We start from the raw sequence: 14,549 nt of genomic DNA, 5'->3' as shown, positions 1-14,549 counted from the left end.
GATACCTAAGGTCTCTACTTGCCCAGAATCTCCTTCCAGGGGTAGATGCTTTTGTGACTTAGCCTATTACACTCTATCTTCCTCTTCTTCCAAAGGAGCAGATATGACACTGACATGTGTCTGACACTTTCTTCCCTAGTCTTCCTTTCAGCTGTGGGTATCCGTGTGACATGGTTGTAGATAATATGAAATACAGAGGAATCTATTGAAACTGCTTCTGGAAAGATTTTTTTTTACCACGATGAAAAGGAGACAGACATGGGGAGATGTTTCTCCACTGCGAAAGCCCTCCCTTCTCTTGCCTTTCAACAGGGCTATCTGAAGTGATGTCCAGAGCAGCTGCAGCCACCCTGCGACCTTGAGGTGATAAACCTGAGGATGAGACATCAGCATGCTGAGAAGGGCAGAGCACAAGGTCTGGGCCTTGAATGACATTATAGACTTGCCAAACCAACTCTGGACCCCTTAACCCTCAAAGTTTTTGTCTTGTAAGTTTATTAAATGCCTTCATTGTTTAAGCCGCATTTAGTTGGATATTGTCACTTGTGACTAAAATCATACTAACGTCTACGTTATGGAAGAGAATGTCTACAGAATGACTGAGGTAACGTGCTATGACTGATAATAAAAAACAGAACTGTGTTGAGAAAAGGGTGATTCAGACTCCCTCACCTGTTCCTTGAATATATCAGCACCCAAGGCCGGAAGGTCCATGTATAGTGAGTCCCCACACGGTGAAGAAGTTAGCGTGTCTGTCAGGGGCAGTCGGACTGTGTGTTTGTCTTTTAATAAATGGCCTCTGCGGGGTGGGGAGGAGGTTAGACAAGCTCGGGGGACAGTGAGGAGAGGAGGAGAAGCTGCACCCTTTCCACAATTCTCTGCCTGGACTCTGGGAAGTGCCACCTCACAGGGTGTCCCATTCCAACCTGGCACAGCCACCCCAGGACAAACGTCATCGTTCTCATGGTCAGGTGGAAGGTCTGACGCCAGGTTTAGCTTTGCCAACCTGTCCTTGGGTCTCACGTGCTGACAGGCTCCAGAGGTAACTGAGAACCTGGCTGGGCAGTCACACTGAAGCAGCTGCCAGGCAAGGGCAACCTGCTGTGGGGAAGGCTACAGAAAGATGGCTGAGCAGGTCCATGGGCCTGTCAGCCAAACCCAGAGGGGTCACACGGCCATCAGAGGCTGGACGGCGCTCACCTCCGCCCAGGGGAGCCACCAGGAGCCGTGCACCAACAGCAGACCCCTGACCCTCCACTGAGGTCTGAAGGTTAGCCCTGATCAGAGGAGTGAAGTGCGGGGCCCAGAGGCAGGGACCCAGAGGCCAGTAGACGCACACAAAGTGGACCCGAGCATATCAGTTGAAGGTCTCACAAGCTGCTTGACCCTCATCCTGAAAGGGGCAGGGCAAAGGACAGGCTCTAGGAAGACTGATCCTTCTCATTCAAGTCAGCCTGAAACCTCTTCTAAAGGAGCAGCTTAAATTACCAGGTAGACTAGGGCTTAAATAAAACTGGATCCTGGATTGTTTTTTTTTGCTGTTGTTCCACTGGTAGGGGTGGTGGAGAGGTGGGGCCAGGGCGGGAACAGAGGCAGGCCTGATTCATTACAGGCAAAAACAAAAAACGTACGTTTCATTAATGTGAGCTAAATGTATGACCTTGCTACACACAATATTTCATTAAAAGACCTAGAAAAGTGGCCCTGGGGGAGAGGAGCTGGGAGTCTGGGAGTGTAAAGGAGGAGGCTTACTTTCCTCTGAATACTTTTTGAAGTCTGAATATCTTTCTGTGCCTATATTACTTTTTCAATTCAAAAATAAAAGAGTACCCAGTAAAAAACCAGTGAAAGTAAATGGTATGGGACTTCCCTGGCAGTCCAGGGCTTAAGACTCCATGGAGGATCGAGAGACTAAGATTCCACGTGCTGTGCAGCGTGGCCCCCACCCAAAAAGTAAATGGCATGAAAACTGTAAATAGATAGTAGATAACGCATCATTCTTTCTCATAGAAATATTTTTTAAAAGCCATAGTGGACCTGCCAAGAGATTATATAACTTGAAAACCATACCTAGCAGGTAAAACTAAACTAGAGGTGAAAGAGGGCACCATAAATCCTCATCGAGTCACCAGGGCACAGGGAGGGACTCCTGTTTGCCACGCACTAACTAAGCTGGAAACTCACCAGCGGGAGTGGGTACCTCTAACTTCGCAGGCTAGGGTGGAGGAGAGATAGCAGGGTCAGCAGCAGCAATGAACTTGGACACCACTCTCTTTTGGCTTGATCAGGACAACCACTTACTAGCTGGTAACTCTGTTGCTAAGTCGCTTCAGTCCTGCGACCCTGTGCGGGGTCGCGACCCCATAGACTCTGTGCGACCCCATAGACGGCAGCCCACCAGGCTCCCCCATCCCTGGGATTCTCCAGGCAAGAACACTGGAGTAGGTTGCCATTTCCTTCTCCAATGCAGGCAAGTAAAAAGTGAAAGTGAAGTTGCTCAGTCATGTCCGACTCTTAGTGACCCCATGGACTGCAGCCTACCAGGCTCCTCTGTCCATGGGATTTTTCCAGGCAAGAGTACTGGAGTGGGGTGCCATTGCCTTCTCCGGGGTAACTCTTGGAGAGTTACTCAGCGTCTCTCTGCCTCAATATCCTCATATGTCAATTGAGAATAAGAGTAATACAGTCACTAATACAGGGTTGCTGAAGGATTCAGTGTATAGCACTCAAAATTGTTCTTGGCATGAACTTAGCATCTGCTGTCACGGCTACTTCTGGAACTGATTGGGGGTTGGGGTGGAAGGTGCCCAGTCTTCCACTTTCTAAGCTCACAGAAGTACCAGATCTTGGGGTCTGCCATCGCCCCAAGCAGTAGCCTCCTAGCTGGCCTTCCTGCCTCCAGTCTGCCCACCTCCGCCCTGGACGCCTGCATGCTGCTGGGTGTATAATGCTTCTAAACTGCAAATGTGATTGTCTCACTTCCCTGTTCAAAATCAATCACTTCCCACCGATTTATTTACTTATTTATTTGTGGCTGCTCTGGGTTCTTTATTGCTGCTAGCAGGCTTTCTCTAGTTGCAGCAAGCGGGGGCTCGTCTCTAGTTGCAGTACATGAGCTTAGTTGCACCGAGGCAGGTAGAATCTTCCTGGACCAGGGATCAAACTTGTGTGCCCTGCACTAGCAGGTGGCTTCCTAATCCCTGGACCACCAGGGAAGTCCACTCCCCACTGATTTCAGAGTAAATTTAAAACCTTTTGGTTGAGCATGCCAGATCTCGCATTATCTGGGTGTGGGTTCCTCACTAGCCTCCTCTCCTATCATTCCCACATTCACCCTCTATCTCAGCTTCTCCAAATCAGATGTCAGTTCTAAAATGCGGTGTGTGTTTTCTTACTTCCACTTCTCTTCATGTACTGTTCCTGAAATACTCTCCCCAGCCCCTTCTTTTTCTAGTAAATGCATTCTCATCCTCTAAATTCAGTTTGTGTCACCTCGTCCAGGAAGCCTTCTTGGATGTTCCCATCTGATTTAGATGCCCTCCTCTGTGTTCCCATAACTCTTTCATAAAGCCCATTACGTGCTCTATTATAATTGTTTCTAAATTGTAAATTGCTTAAACACTGAAAGCATTTTTGGCTTGGTCTATTTATGTTTGATTTACAAATTTTATTTTATTTTTCCAATTAATTGAGCATATTCATCTAGAGCTCAGGGTGATTGTGCCCTCAACTGCACCTGCCTTCTGTTGTTCCAGGTAAGGGGCCTGGAGGCAGGAGCAGGATCCCGTCCCCACTTCTCAGAGCCAGGAGCTGCCTGGCTTCACTGTCCCCTCTTGGTCACACCCGGCCATCTCCTCCCTTCTCTTGGCCAAGCTACTGCCTCCCCAGGAAATAAAATATCGGGGTCCCCCTGCTCCTGGGCCCCCAAAGCTCTACATGTTATTTCCTTGGCCATTCATGGACACAACAGGTGAGATGGGGTGATGGGGGTGACCTTCATCATGGACAGTGCACTTATTCCTTAACCCAAGTCCTCCGCTACATTTACTGGGGCTGGGTTGAGGGGTGGGGGAGGGTGCTGATCCCAGCGGAAAAGAACCTTCTGGGTGATTCTAGTGACAGGGACAGGGACCTTCTTGTCAAAGGTGACAGGGACTCAGCAGTGCTAAGCCCTCTCGATGGCCTGTATTACTTTGCTGAGCATCTAAATCTACAGTAGGAGTTACAGAAGAATATTTTACAAATGTTACCATGCATGATTCCTTAAATTAACTTACATAAATGTATACATATTCTCCTTAGTATAGATATTCTGCAGTCCAGTTTGGGATATTTTTTGTCCAAAGAATGTTATTTGGGTTTTGGAACCTCACAAAACAAGGTATTATAAAGACATAATATTTTCCTGCATTTCAGACAACTGTGATCGTTTATTTGTACATTTAGGAACCAAGTTCCATATCAGTAATGTAAACTGACAAGGTCATAAAGTAGTACGAAGTGTGAACCAGTCTCCCATTTAACAAGGATTTCTATGGTCATTTTCACCGTGCCTTAGAGGCCTCTGTGAGGAAATCACAGTAAAACATTGGGGAGTCTCCTTCCTCAAATCCTAACATGCAAAATGCTGTGTTTATGTTAGAAAGAAAATGCAAGAATGTACTGTAACCTCACACTTAGAGAAGAACTCCTACCTTCCAGTCATAAACAAAACCGAAAGCATCAAGCAAGAGGTCCCTCCCATAGCAGGTTTCAGTCATCTTTACACATCAACCAAGGGACATGCATGATATATCACAGGGCCCAGTCTCAAGTGAGGTTTGAAATTTCCTTTCCTGGTTCTAGCTCTTGGAGACAAAAAAAATAATCCCTCAGGGTCGAATGCACTGTCAAGCTTGACATCACTCTGGGCTGGAAATCTCTGGACTTTTCTCCCCAAGATTCAAAACCAGAGCAGGTATGAAGACTGAAAATCATGCTGACAAGTAAATTAGGGAAAATGAAATATGAATAAAATCAACTTGAGGGAGATTCTCTGTGTCCCTCTTCAAATGAAACCCACATATAATCCGAGACTGTGTGGCACACTCCTTGACAAATGTTCTGTTGTTTGGACTACTGCCCCAGAGCCCCGGGTCAGGAGGTCAGAAGCTGGCATCTCAATTCTATATATACGTTTTTGGTTTTTGGTTTTTTTTTTTTGGCTGTGTCTTGTGGCATGCAGGATGTCTGTTCCCTGCCCAGGGGTCAAACCTATGTCCCCTGCATTGAAAGTGCAGAGTCTTAACCACTGGACCACCAGGGAAGTTCCAGGAACATCAGTTCTAGCAACTACTAACTAGCTGTTTGACTCTGAGTCCCCTTCTGGGCTTCAGCTTCTCATAAATAAAAAGTAAAAAAAAATAAAAAATGACTACATGATTGCTCAGGGCCCTTACCTTTAGCTCTAAAAGTCCCTACTTCTTTTTTTTTTTTTCACCAGCTTAGGAACTATGTGTATTAAAAGTGTCTCTAAATGACAATAGGGCACATGGTGAACTCATAACACATGTTCCTTGAACTAATTAATTAATTTGGGCACTAAAAACAAAAGATTCTTCCTTAGTGGTTATTCGATGAATTATAAACTAATGACATTTTCCTCTTTCAGACTAGGAGATGAGAATGCTACGTAACAGCCAGGAGCTGAACTAAATCTCGCTGGTGCTTTGCTGGTGACTCCACTTTATTGGATCTGTGTGGCCCAGGAATCAAATTCCCCCATTAACCTAAAGAATCCTTTCATCCTGCCAATAGGAGCCCCATGCCCAGAACGGAAAGTCTTGACCACGTGTGGAATGCATCTTCCAAACAAAATTGAAGAAGCACAATCCCTAGCAAAGTACTGGGTACCTTCTGAACAAAGAAATAATGTGGAAGGGTGATCTTGTTTCAAAGATGAAATGGAATATTAGAAGACACAATTATTTCTAAGCAGCTAACTACTGAGTAGAAAATAAAAGTGTAATAGATTTGTCTCTTCATTTAATTTAAAAAGATGAATAAAATTTTAAAAATAAAATAAAAAAGTTAAAAGATGAATAATTATTTAAAACTTCTTTAACAGACCGTGTGTCTTGATGTGGAGCTTGAAAAAAAATATTATTTCTGTTGCAGGACCACATATACCCATATATACTGGCAACCCACTCCAGTATTCTTGCCTGGAGAATTTCATGGACAAAGGAATTTGGCTGGCTACAGTCCATGGGGTCACAGAGAGTCAGACATGACTGAGTGACTAACACACTATATATATATAATTCATTCTTGGCTCAAGGTCAAGATAAGAAATGCAATATCCAAAAAAACAGTGCCAACACAGTGGTTCAATAGTACAGGCCCTGGGGTTTGACACTGAATAGACTCTGTGACTCTACAATTTGTAATTTCTAATTCTCTCTCTGAGTCTGTCTCTTCTCTTATAAAATGGAAGAAATAACTCTCACCTCACAAGGTTGTTAAGGAGTAAATGCTATGTGCTTAGTTGCTCAGTCATGTCCCACTCTGCAGCTCCATGCCTGTAGCCCACCAGGCTCCTCTGTCCATGGAGATTCTCCAGGAAAGAATACTGAAGTGGGTTGCTATGGCTTCCTCCAGGGGATCTTCCCAGCCTAGGGTTCGAACCCAGGTCTCTTGCATCGCAGGCGGATTCTTTACCAGCTGAGCCACCAGGGAAGCCAAGGAATAAATGGTACATTGTATAAAGAGCCTAGGACAGAGTGTAGCAATCCGACAAATGGCTTTATGAAATCTGTCTTGAAGCTTACCAGAACTGGAAGAGGAATCTAACACAGGGGCAATGGCTAACAGAGGGGAAAGCTGAGAGATAATTACAAAGTAAGGCTGGGATTCATCCTTTCAACAAGCATTCATTGAGGGTCCACCGTATGCCAGGTGCCATGCTGGGCGCTGGGGTCAGAAAGCAGAAGAGAGGGATGAGAGCAGAGGGCAGATGGTTCCCTACCCCTGGACCCTCCCTACTGTATGATCAGTGGAACAACATTTGTGTACATTGTGATGGCTGGAATGTGGGCTACTTTAGAGGAATATCTATATTACTGCAGGTATGAGGGACATGAAATAAGGAACCAACTGCCTAATAGGTGTGTGACCTTGGGCAAAACTGCTGACTCTCTCTGGGCTTCAGTTTACATCCACGTAAAATAAAGACAATCACTTGCTTCATGGTGTAAATTGTGATTATGACATGAAACTGGAGAAGGAAATGGCAATCCACTCCAGTATTCTTGCCTGGAGAATCCCATGGACAGAGGAGCCTGGCGGGCTACAGTCCATGGAGTCACAAAGAGTCAGACATGACTAAATGACTAACACACACACAAGACATAAAATATAATAAAATAGGGAGAGATCCTTCCAATAATAAAGTGTTATTAAAAGTCGGTTATTATATGTCAATAAAGTGTAATGCCATAGATCTGTGACACAATATATCTCTGATTTGAACGGACTTTAAATAAATTGTTTCCAGTCCCCTCTTGGAGGGTAAGGAGAGAGCCACCTACAAAGACAGACTTCTGCTTGGTCTCAACCGCTGAACTGAATGAAATTCTCCCTGCAGATGAGTGGTTGGGCTTTTTTACAAGCTGCACTCATGTGGCCACGGAGACCAGGCCACGGCTGGAGGGGCTTGGTACTTCCGCCCAGGCCTACAGAGGTTGTACAGGACAGGGGTCCCTTCCCATTTTCCTCTCAAAATAGGGGTAACACCACCTACCTTTTGGAATGAAAATACTTTTCATTCCAGTCCCAAAGAAAGGCAATGCCAAAGAATGCTCAAACTACCACACAATTGCACTCATCTCACACACTAGTAAAGTAATGCTCAAAATTCTCCAAGCCAGGCTTCAGCAATACGTGAACCGTGAACTTCCAGATGTTCAAGCTGGTTTTAGAAAAGGCAGAGAAACCAGAGATCAAATTGCCAACATCTGCTGGATCATCGAAAAAGCAAGAGAGTTCCAGAAAAACATCTATTTCTGCTTTATTGACTATGCCAAAGCCTTTGACTGTGTGGATCACAATAAACTGTGGACAATTCTGAAGGAGATGGGAATACCAGACCATCTGACCTCTTGAGAAACCTGTATGCAGGTCAGGAAGCAACAGTTAGAACTGGACATGGAACAACAGACTGGTTCCAAATAGGAAAAGGAGTCCATCAAGGCTGCATATTGTCACCCTGCTTATTTAACTTATATGCAGAGTACATCATGAGAAACATTGGGCTGGATGAAGCATAAAAGATTGCTGGGAGAAATATCAATAACCTCAGATATGCAGATGACACCACCTTTATGGCAGAAAGTGAAAAAGAACTTAGAGCCTCTTGATGAAAGTGAAAGAGGAGAGTGAAAAAGTTGGCTTAAAGTTCAACATTCAGAAAACTAAGATCATGGCATCTGGTCCTATCACTTCATGGGAAATAGATGGGGAAACAGTGGAAACAGTGGGTGACTTTATTTTGGGGGGCTCCAAAATCACTGCAGATGGTGACTGCGGCCATGAAATTAAAAGATGCTTACTCCTTGGAAGAAAGTTATGACCAACCTAGAGAGCATATTAAAAAGCAGAGACATTACTTTGCCAACAAAGGTCCGTCTAGTCAAGGCTATGGTTTTTCCAGTAGTCACATATAGATGTGAGAGTTGGACTGTGAAGAAATTTGAGCACCGAAGAATTGATGCTTTTGAACTGTGGTGTTGGAGAAGGCTCTTGAGAGTCCCTTGAACTGCAAGGAAATCCAACAAGTGCATTCTAAAGGAAATCAGTCCTGAATATTCATTGGAAGGACTGATGCTGAAGCTGAAACTCCAATCCTTTGTCCACCTGAACTGACTCATTTGAAAAGACCCTGATGCTGGGAAAGATTGAAGGCAGGAGAAGAAGAGGACAACAGAGGATGAGATGGCTGGATGGCATCACCGACTCAATGGACATGAGTTTGGGTAAACTCCCGGAGTTGGTGATGGACAGGGAGGCCTGGCGTGCTGTGGTCCATGGGGTCGCAAAGAGTCTGAAACGACTGAGCAACTGAACTGAACTGAACCGGCTACCTGGATTTTGCTGAAAGAATTAAATGCCATGATGGCTGTAAAGGCTTAAGTACAGTGTGTAGCACAAAGTCAGGGCTAAGTCAAGTTTAGGAGGAGATTAGTGGCCTGCAGGGTGGCAGACTGGACAACAGAATCAAGGAACCTCTGGGGACTGGTGAGGGGTCAGTGTGTGTGTATCCGACTCAGTGCGACCGATTGAGTCGTGTCCGACTCTGTGCGACCCCCTGGACTGTAGACTGCCAGGCTCCTCTGTCCATGGGACACTCCAGGCAAAAATACTAGAGCGGGTAGGAGGCTGGATTTAGCAAGTTCGTGATGCAGGTGTTTCCGGGTCTCACGGATGCAGGACGAGCATCCTGTGCACGGCCGCGGAAGCTCGGCGTCGCTGACCCTGGGATGCCTGTTGCACGCCGATACCTGCGGGCCGGGGCCACCGGGGGTCTCCCCCGCCCCGCCCCCCCAGCCCCACCCCAGGGAGGGCTGGGGCCACTGCGAGGCTCTCCGGCACAGTCTTCTCCGGCTGGGGTCCGGCGCGCAGACCGCACTGGGGGAGCGGAAGGGGGCGCGCGCATCCCGGACCAGCGTTCCAGGCTGACCCGCGCTCCCCAGCGGCCAGGAGACGCCACCGGGAGTTCGCGCGCGCCGGGCTCCTGGGGCTGAAAGCCAGGCGCCGAGAAAGCAAGAGGCGCTGATCTCTCTCACCCGGCCTCTTCGCGGCCTCCCTTCGGCCCGCGCCGCGCCCCTGGACCACACACCCTCAGCCGCGCGGCCCGGCTGCAGTCCCCCGGAGTCCCCTCTCCTATTCCGAGGAGCCAGGAAGCGCTGGGGCCGCTCCCTGCAGGGATCGGGTTGCCACGGCAACGCGCCAGCCCCAGCATCCCCTCGCGGATCACTGCTCCAGAAGCCGGAAGCAGAGGCCGGGCAAGGCGGAGAGGAGCGATGCGTGCAGGAGGTCGGCTCCAGGCACTCCTGGCTGTAAGGCTGCCTGCCGCCCCGGGCCCGAGTGCACCCCACTCCGTCCCCCAGGGAGATGTGATCAGGACGCAGCAAGAAGGCAGCCATCAGAAACCAAAGCTGCTGACATATTGGATTTGGGACTCCTACCCTCTAGAATTGTGAGAAAATCCATTTATTATTTAAGCCAAGCAGTCTGTGGTCTAAGAATTTTATGTTAAGAATGGTGTAAAAGCTGTATGAGATCTCCCTCTAGTGGCCACGTTGAGTAATGCTATGACATTCAAACAATTTTCCCTGAGCGCATCTTACAACATGGCAAGCTACACATATTTGATCGCTGTGTCAATTCCTTACTCATTTTACTTTAGTGTTTTCTGCAGCAGCGAATAAACTGGCATTACAGTCCAAGACATACTCAGTGCCTAAATAGACCAAGAGGGGAAACTTGGCACTCTCAGAACCTGGCAAAACCGTAGCCACCTAAAATAATTCATCACCAGTATAGTGTTATTAGCACCTTGATATGTAACTCAGATACATATATAATGATTGATATAGAATACTCATGGTAAAAAGTAATGTAAATTGTAACTTTCAAGGACATGAACAAGGAGGACAAATAGAAATTATAAAATACAATGGCAGAAATAAAAATTTAAAATATGTGTAGTGATTCCTTTGCAACTTCCTTTGAGCCTATAACTATTTCAAAATAAACTTTTAAAAATACCAGTGGTCACAACAAATGGAAATGGATTCTGGCTCTCCAGTCAAAGGATAAAAGTGTCAATTTAGACTTTTTAAAAAAAAAAAGAAAAAGAAAATATACCTCAAACATACAGCATAGTTGAAATAAAAGGTGTAGAAAAAGAGAAACTAGACAAATGCAAACCAAAGAAAATCAGCTATTGCTCTGTTCCTTTAGGAGATGAAGAATTTAGGGGACAAATATCACTACAGATAAAGAGGACTAAAACTTAATGACAAAAGCTAGATTCATCGAGAAGGTATAACAATTCAAACTTTGTATGTGTTTAAGAACAAAGCCTTAAGACATATGAAAGAAAATTTGACAGAACTACAAGGAGAAACTGACAGATAACCACTGAAGTGGCGATGATTTTGCATGGCAGACACACATTGTAGACAATCGTGTTTCGGCTAGTGTATTTTCTCCTACTTTATATGATGAAATTCCAACTACCTGCATTTCATAGTGCTCCACAGAAGTTAGGGTGGGTTCCAGGTGCTCCATCATTGACAAATTTAAGAGCTAGTGCACTAGACAGAAAGAGAAAGATAAATACCATATAGTATCACTTACACAAAATAAGACCCAGATGACCTTATCTACAAAATGCGAGCAGACTCACAGACAGAGAAAACAGACTTGTGGTTGCCAAGAAGGAGGGGAAAATGGGGGAGGGATGGGTTGGGAGTCTGAGGTTAGAATATGCAACCCACTCCAGCATTTTTGCCTGGAGAATCCCCATGGACAGAGGAACCCGGCGGGCTGCAGTCCATGGGGTCACAAAGAATCGGACACGACTGAGCGACTAAGCATGCGCGCACACACACATGCAAGCTATTACATATGGAATGGATAAACAACAAGGTGTTACTGTATAGCTCAGGGACCTATGTTCAATACCCTGTGATAAACCATAATGGAAAAGAATATATAAAGAATGTTAAAAAGAAGATGTATTCTTATATATACATATATATATATACATAAGTGATTCATATATATATAAATCACTTTGTTGTATAGCAGAAACTAACACAACATTGTAAATCAATTATACTTCAATAAAAATAAATAAATAAAATGTCACACAGGTTCATTGCAAAAAAAAATAAAAGAACTAGTGGGTTAGAAACTGAAGTGTGCTATTTCCCTATTCATTTAACAAACATTCATTGAGCAATTATTATGTTTAACACATCATGGAGCTTATATGTTAAAAAGAGTCAGTTACTGCACTTATTTAGTTTAGCCATATAATGAAAATGCATAAGGGCTTCCCTGGTGGCTCAGTGGAAAAGAATCTGCTTGCCAATGCAGGAGATTTGGGTTCGATCCCTGGGTCGGGAAGAACCCCTGGAGATGCAAATGGTAACCTACTCCAGTATTCTTGCTGGAAAATCCCATGGACAGAGAGGATCCTAGTGGGTGTCAAAAAAGTCAGACACGAGTTAGAGACTAAGCAACAACAAGAGCAAGGAATGCATAAGCTGGCGTTTTGCAGAGATTTATAGAGTAAGCCACCCTGAAGGTACTCCCTCCCCGAACTAAGTCTTTTGCATCTCCTTCTTAAAGAAATCTGTTTGATGGGATGAACCTCAGTGGTTTCCAAAATCATGATATGCCTTTAGTATATTGTTTTTTAAAACTAAGAAAATACTATTGTAAGTATAAAGATTGCCCCACAAACTCAGCGGACTCCGGTTCTGCAGAGCTGTGGAAGAAGCTTGGGTCCCCGTTTATTTCTTCACCGCATTTGGATGGATTCCATCTACATTCCAGGGATGTCTGACGGTAGCGCCAACGCTGGGGAGGAAGGGCGTGTGGCCTGGATCTCCCGGCGCTGGCACCAGCTGCCAGGCCCTTCCTTCTTCCCTTCTGGTCTCCTGTCATTGCCCCGTCAAGGTCACGACCGACACTCACCTCATTTCCAGCCTCGGGGCTCTTCGGGTCTGGCTCGGCCTCGGCTGACTTCCGTGTCCTTGGTTACAGAATGTTCTGGGGCTGCTCCCACACCACGCAGGGGCAGGAGGAACACACTGGGGTTTTCTAGAGTCCTTCACGCACGCAGGCTAACCTGCAGGGGCCTGGAATGTGTTCTCCCGTTCCGTTTCATGCTGGATGAACTCTGCAAGGCTGTCTCTGACCTGTGTCCTAAAACTCCACCCGGCCGCATCTCCCCGGCTGCTCGCTGCCTCCCTGGACTGGGAAGTGTACAGGGCCCGGTCTTCTCAAGACCCAGATGAACATCTCACTCCTTGCCTTCTCTCTAGCACCTCCTGTCTCCCCAGGTTTGGAAACTTGATATAATTTTTGGAAAGGTGTGGGATGGGCAGGAAGTTCTGCTTTCCCTCTGGTATTCTACCAAATCTCCTGTGTACATGCGATTTCTCTTCCTTTGAAAATCTGAATGCTAAGAATAGACTCTTTATTTTCTTTGCTTTCTGAGTATTTTCTTTTTGGGAGGTAAAGACACAGAATGTCTTGCTGACTGAAAAAGGAAAGGGTCAGGGGTAAAAGGAAGCATATGGAGAAAAAGACTTCCTATATTAATATAACAACATATTGCTATTCAATAGCACAGATGAACAAAAAAAGATCTCTTGGATAACATTTATTAAACACTGATTTAAGTAATAACAGGAATAAACAAGTGTTATGAAAAAAAAAATCCTAGGATAAGGAAACACTAAATATTGGGGAAACCAGCTCAAAATGTACTTAGAAAACCATCAAGTCAACTCCAGGTGAGTAGTGGCTTTATTCATAGAAGCCATAATTCGGTGAAACCAGAAGTCAGTGAAAAATGAAGTGTGGATGGTTATGGTTGGAAGACACTATTACACAATCATAGAAATAAGTTTAACTGTACTACAGAAGACTGAAAATGCTTACTGGGGTCATGGATAAAGTAAAGGAGGGGTACTACGATTGGGTGGGTGAGAAAGAATTGTGGATCTCTTTAGCAAGGGTGTACCCACCCCTGCTAGTGGGGGACAGGCTGCTGGGGCTAAAAGCATGCAGGTTCCCTGCCTTCAGCAACTGCTGAGCCAGCTTCTCCAAGGTGGATGGCCTTCTGGAGAAGAAATCCCTCTGAACATCTTTTTTCATGATTCAGGAGCTCCTTTACCTCCAAAATCACCTCCTTTAAGTTACAGTGCCTGGTACTTCCCTGGTGATCCAGTGGTTAAGAATCTGCTTGCCAATGCAGGGGACGCAGGGTCACTCCTTGGTCTGGGAGGATTCCACATGCCTCAGAGCAACTAAGAATGTGAGTGTCAATTACTGAGCCTGGGTGCTGCAACTACTGAAGCTTGCACACCTAGAGGCCGTGCTTTGTGCAACAAGAGAAGCAATCACAATGAGAAGCCTGTGAGCTGCCACAAAGCTTAGCCGTCACTCGCTGCAACTAGGGAAAGCCCATGCACAACAATGAAGACCTAGTACAGCCAAAACAAATAAATAAATTATTATTTTCAAGTTAGAATAGATGAGAAAAACAAAAAAAAAACAATGCCTAATATCTTTTTTAACAAAGCTTTTGTGTCATAAGCATTCCTAAAATGTTAAGAACACAAGTCTGACTGGGGTAGCACGTGAAAGTCATTCACTCAGAAATCCTACTTGGATCTTGTCCCATGACTTCGGAACAGCCTTGCAGGCAGCACCCATGACGTCGGAACAGCCTTGCAGGCAGCACATGTACATTTGTGTCTGCCAGGTGA

General features: G+C 45.5%; 1 non-coding gene across 1 annotated transcript; it reads right to left on the bottom strand.

Annotated features, from left to right (window-relative positions):
• Positions 1 to 5,232: 5,232 nt before the first annotated feature.
• On the bottom strand, positions 5,233 to 5,305 carry TRNAE-UUC (transfer RNA glutamic acid (anticodon UUC)). Its single transcript has one exon. It is a non-coding gene; the product is annotated as a tRNA-Glu (tRNA).
• Between the last annotated feature and the right edge of the window lie 9,244 nt (positions 5,306 to 14,549).

The sequence above is a fragment of the Giraffa tippelskirchi genome, chromosome 8, assembly GCF_054371585.1.
Source record: "Giraffa tippelskirchi isolate mGirTip1 chromosome 8, T2T-mGirTip1v1.2.pri, whole genome shotgun sequence".
NCBI classification, from domain to species: Eukaryota; Metazoa; Chordata; class Mammalia; order Artiodactyla; family Giraffidae; genus Giraffa; species Giraffa tippelskirchi.
This window is presented reverse-complemented; position numbering and strand designations above follow the sequence as displayed.